The sequence below is a fragment of the Bos indicus x Bos taurus genome, chromosome 29, assembly GCF_003369695.1.
Source record: "Bos indicus x Bos taurus breed Angus x Brahman F1 hybrid chromosome 29, Bos_hybrid_MaternalHap_v2.0, whole genome shotgun sequence".
Lineage (NCBI taxonomy): Eukaryota > Metazoa > Chordata > Mammalia > Artiodactyla > Bovidae > Bos > Bos indicus x Bos taurus.
The window spans coordinates 32,859,023-32,865,022 of record NC_040104.1 but is presented as its reverse complement, the minus strand read 5'-3'; positions in this window follow the sequence as shown (position 1 = coordinate 32,865,022).

Genomic DNA, 6,000 nt, shown 5'->3' with positions numbered 1-6,000 from the left:
TATTTTAAACTTTGTAGCACATAGAAAGCTAAGAATTTTCTGTAACTGTTGATGAAGGTTGAAAGTTTTTATCACCCCAGAATAGATGAACTGTTCTCTTACTATCTAGAAAGTAAGTTTGCAAGTGCATCAATTTTCCCCAAACAATTGTTATAGCTGTTTTCCAAGGATGTGAATTGGAGAAGGAAATGGCAACCCACTCCAGTGTTCTTGCCTGGAGAATCCCAGGGACTGGGGAGCCTGGTGGGCTGCCGTCTATGGGGTCACACAGAGTCGGACACAACTGAAGCGACTTAGCAGTAGCAGTAGGAAGCTATTCTTGATTTCTGTCTTCAGCCTCTGGAGAACTGACACATTAAAGAGGCCTTGGACTTGTTTTGTGTTGCCCTGTGGAAGCACAGAAGTAGACCAGAGGGCAGAAGCCATGAGGCAAAAGCTTTCCATTTATTTTTCGGAAATACTTTTTTACAGAGTTCTTTAATAACTTGGGAGCGAATTCTCACCAATAAGGGATGTTTGGGTTTAGGTTGGACTGCATTTGGCAGGAGTTTAATAGATAAACACATTTTAAAAGGGGTTAGACTTATAAGGGGCCCTTCCAATCCTCAGTATAATTCTCATCTATCAATGTTGGATTTCATAGATTTTCCTTACTTTTGAAATACAGTAGGAGTCACAACAAACTCATTTTTTCCCCAACAAACTAGTAAAGTTAATTATTTGCAGTTCTGATATAAAATACTGATAAACTATTCTTGGATCAGAATTTCACTCAATGAAGTGAAAACTTATTTATGCTGGCAAGAAATGATCGGCTACAATGCTTCTCAGTGATTTATTTGAAATGTTCACTTAAACAGCATCGGTTAAATGGAGGTGAGGTGCTGTGTTGGAGGCCAAGGGTGACAGTGCCGTGGCAGACGAGCGAGTTCAAAGCTCTTTTCTGGAGCTGAGAGTGGGGTCCAGAACATGACTGTCAGCCCACATCCCTTTGAGGCTATGAGACCAGAGAATATAAGAGTTCTTTTCTTTTCAAAACTGAGAATTGGTCTTCTATACTGTGATCATTTAGTAGTTGTAGAATTACAAAAAGTAATGAAAATATTCTAGTGAAACTAAATGTTGCATGAGATGAATGGTTGTGTGTCATTTTGATTCTTTAGTCACTTTGCATAAGCTCTTTAAGCTCTAAAATGGAAAAACACTGTAAGGGTATGTGACTTCATATTTGTGATACTAGTTTTGCACATAAAGTCATGTTCCAAAAACAAAGTTAACTAGGAGCTTACTAGTTCATGGTATAAGTCACTCCTTAGTATTCCTGTTGACCGTTTCAGAGCTACTTTATCCACACGAGCATCCATCCTTCTTTCCAGCCTCCAAGGAACAGATGTCACCTCTGTTTTTGCCATATCCCCTTTGCCTGTGTCCTTGATCTGACCCCTTCCCTGTTGGCTCCTCTGGGTCTTCTATCTCACTGATTCCTGTCTGTATTCTCTCTATATATACAAAGATCTCCCTTATGGAAAACAAGTGTCATCCTGTCTCCCATTTAATCTGCCTCTCAATTATTTCCTCCTTGACTACCAGTCTTTAAAATAAATAGATTATCAAAATGTTAAACTAGATTTGAAAACTCTCACTGAATTGTCAACAATTTCTAAGAGAAACTCTAGGACTAGTAGGCTTCTCAGGAGCATACTTGAACTCTTATCATTAGGAACAACTGTTAGAGCTGAAACTTATAATAGGAGACAGTCCTCCCTTTTCCCTGCACTTGTTTCATGTTTTTCTGTTGAAACGACCATTTTCTTTTCTCTTTGGCATTATTGCTTGCTAGTGGAATGCCAGTAACTACCATAAACTCATGCAATCAAATAGCTTTTACTCTATCATTTGGAGCCAAAACATTAGAGGAAGGACTTACTAACAATGATAGAACCTTATTTAGAACCTGTGCTATCTCTAATTTGAACCCTAAAAGTAAAAGTAGATTTTACATATTTTAAGTCTAAATTTTTTTTTATGCATCGGAGAAGGAAATGGCAACCCACTCCAGTGTTCTTGCCTGGAGAATCCCAGGGACAGGGGAGCCTGGTGGGCTGCCGTCTATGGGGTCGCACAGAGTCGGACACGACTGAAGCGACTTAGCAGCAGCAGCAGCAGCAGCAGGGCTTACCATGGAGAAGGAAATGGCGACCCACACCAGTATTCTAGCTTGAAGAATCTCATGGACAGGGGAGCCTGGCGAGCCACAGTCCATGGGGTCACAAAGAGTCAGACACGACTGAAGCGGTTTAGCATGGCATGGCACGGCAGGGCTTACCCCTTTCAAAGAGAAGCAAGCTGACTCAGTTCTAGAAAATCAGAAAGTTAACTTCATGTTCAGACTGCTTGAGAAGGCAGGGCTGGAATTTTACTGAGAGATTCCACAAGCAGAAACAGATACTGCCAGAGAAGCAAGGATAAAAGGTAGGGACCCACAGCCAGAAAAGGCATATTGGAAGCAGTCTGTATGTGGGATGATTGTCCTGTGAATTTAATAATACAGATTTACTTATGGAATGGTTTCCAAAATAAAAATACTTGTAAATTTTATTTTAAAACCTTTCTTATTGTTATTTTAAAATTTATTTACTTTTGGCTCTGCCAGGTCCTTGTTGCTCTGCAGGCTTTTCTCTCATTGTGGCAAGGGGAGGCTAGTCTCTAGTTGCCGTGCATGAGCTTTCATTGTGGTGGCTTCTCCTGTTGTGGAGCACGGGCTTTAGGGCATGTGGGCTCATTAGTTGGTGTTCCTAGGCTCCAGAGCACAGGCTCAGTAGTTGTGGCACAGGGGCTTAAGTTGCTCTGTGGCATGTAGGATCTTCCTGGACCAGGGATTGAATCTGTATCTTCTGCATTGGCAGGCGGATTCTTTACCACTGAGCCAAAAGGGAAGCCCTCTTCTTGTTTTTTTAATTGACATATAATTCACATGCCATAAAGTTCACCATTTTAAAATGTACAATTCAGTGGTCTTTAGTATATTCACAAGGTTGTCATCAGCCTCCAAAATAATCCCATATTATTAGCAGTCATTCACCATCCCTTCTCCAAGTCCCTGGCAACTACTAATCTACTTTCTGTCTATAAGGATTTGCCTATTCTAGATATATGATACAAGTGGAATCATACACTGTGTGGCCTTTTGTGTCTGACTTCTATTTAGCATGTTGCATGTTTTCATCTATATTTTAGCACGAATCAGTATTTCATCCCTTTTTATAGATGAATAATATTCTACTCTGTGGATATACCACATCTTATATATCCATTAATCACTGGAAAGATATTCAGATTGTTTCCACTCTTGGGCTGTTATAAATAATAAACATTTGTGTACAAGTTTTTGTGTGGACGTATGTTTTCAAGTCTGTCACCACACAGCTAGGAATGGAATTGCCAGATCATATTGTAACTCTTTGTTTCAAGTTTTAAGAAACTGCTGAACTGTTTTACACAGCATCTACATCTTTATACATTCTGACTCCCAACACAGGAAGGTTCCAGTTGCACCACATCAGTAATACTTATTTGTCAGTCTTTGTTATAGCTATCCTAGTGGATAGGAAGTGATTTCTCATTGTGGTTTCAATTTGCATTTCCCTGATGATTAATGATTTTGAACATCTTTTCATGTGCTTAATAGCCACCTGTCTAGCTTCTTTTCAGAAACATCTACTTAAATCATTTGCCCATTAAAAAATATATTTATCTATTTTATTTATTTGGCCTCACTGGGTCTTAGTTGCCTCATGCAGGATCATGCAGGGTCTTTGGTTGCAGCAGCATGTGAACCCTTAGCTGCAGCATATGAGCTCCAGTTCCCCACTCAGGGATGGAACCTGGACCCCCTGCATTGGGAGCACAGAGTCCTAGCCACTGGGCCACAGAGAGGTCCCTCATTTGCCCATTTTTTTTTTCATTTGCCCATTTTTAAATTAGGTTATCTGTCTTTTAATTGTTGATTGTCCGACTCTTTGCGACCCCATGGACTGTATGGACTGGAGCTTGCCAGGTTCTTCTGTCCATGGGATTCTCCAGGCAAGAATACTGGAGTGGGTTTGCGTTTCCTTCTCCAGGGGATCTTCCCCACCTAGGGATATAACCTGGGTCTCCTGCATTATAGGCAGATTCTTTACCATCTGAGCCACTAGGGAAGTCCATCTTGGATACCAGACCCCTGCCAAATATATGATTTGCAAATATTTCCTCCAATTCTGCAGGTTATTTTTTTACTTTCTGGATGGTGTCCTTTGACATAAACTTTGATGACATCCAGTTTTTCTGTTTTTTGTTTGTTTGTTTGTTTTGCTTTACTTGGGCTTTAGATGTCTTACCTAAGAAACTGTTGCCTAATGCAATGTTACAAAGATCTGTGATTTATAGTTTTAAGAGTTTTATAAGTTTATCTCTTATGTTTAGATCTTTGATTCATTCTGAGTTATTTTTGTGTATGGTATGAGATAAAGATCAAAATTCATTTATTTGCATCCAGTTGTACCAGCATCATGAATTGAAAAGAATTTTATTTCCGCCACAGAATTATATTGGAATCCTTGTCAAAACTTAATAGACCAAAAATGTACAAGTTTACTTCTGGACTCTCAATTTTATTTCACTTATCTATATGTTTATCCTTGTGCCTGTATTACAGTCTTATTATAACTATGTAAAAAGTTTTGAAATCAGGAAGTGAGTCCTCTAACTTGGCTCATTTTTATTTTTTTTATTTTATTTTTTTTTACTATTCTAGGTATCTTGAATTTTCATATGAATTGAAGTTTCAGTATATCAATTTCTGTCAAAAAGCCAATTGGAATTTTGATAGGGATTACATTTAATTTGCAGATCATTTGTTTCTTAACAATAATAAGTCTTTTAATCGGTGAACATGATTAAAATAGGTGTCTTTCTTTTTGTTTTAGGCTTTAATTTTTTTCAAGAATATTTTTAGCTTTCTATGTAGTTTTCTATTGTTAAATATATTCCTGTGTATTTTATTCATTTTGATGCTACTATAAATGGAATTTTTTCTAAATTTAATTTTAGGTTGTTCATTGGTAATGTATATAAATGTTGTTGTTGTTGTTCAGTTGCTAAGTTGTGTTGGACTCTTTGTGACCCCAGGGACCGCAGCATGCTAGGCACCCCTGTCCCCCACTGTCACACAGAGTTTGCTCAAATTCATGTCCATTGAATTGGTGATGTTATCTAACCATCTTATGCCACCCCCTTTTCCTTTTGCCTTTTATCTTTCCCAGCATCAGGGTCTTTTCCAATGAATCAGCTCTTCCCATCAGATGGCCAAAGTATTGAAACTTCAGCATCATCCTTCCAATGAATATTCAGGCTTGATTTCCTTTAGGATTTACTGGTTTGATCTCCTTGCTATCTAAGGGACTCTCAAGAGTTTTCTCCAGCACCACAATTCAAAAGTTTCAATTCTTCAGTGCTCAGCCTTCTTTATGGTCCAACTCTCATATCCATACATGACTACTGGAAAAACCACAGCTTTGACTACAGCTTTTTAATATGCTGTCTGTTTGTCATAGATATCTTTCCAAGGAGCAAGCATCTTTTAATTTCATGGCTGCAGTCACCATGAGTGAAAGTTGCTCAGTTGTGTCCCACTCTTTGTGACCTGATGGATTATACAGTCCATGGCATTCTTCAGGCCCGAATACTGCAGTGGGTAGCCTTTCCCTTCTCCAGGGGATCTTCCCAACCAAGGGATCAAACTCAGGTCTCCTGCATTGCAGGCAGATTCTTACCAGCTGAGTCACTGTATAGAAATACAATTAATTTTTCTACTTAAAAATAAATTAGCACAGTGGTAAAGAATCCATCCACCTGCCAGTGCAGGAGATGCAAGAGATGTGGGTTTGATCCCTGGGTCGGGAATATTCCCCTGGATTAGGAAATGGCAGCACACTCCAGTATTCTTCCCTGTATCTAGAA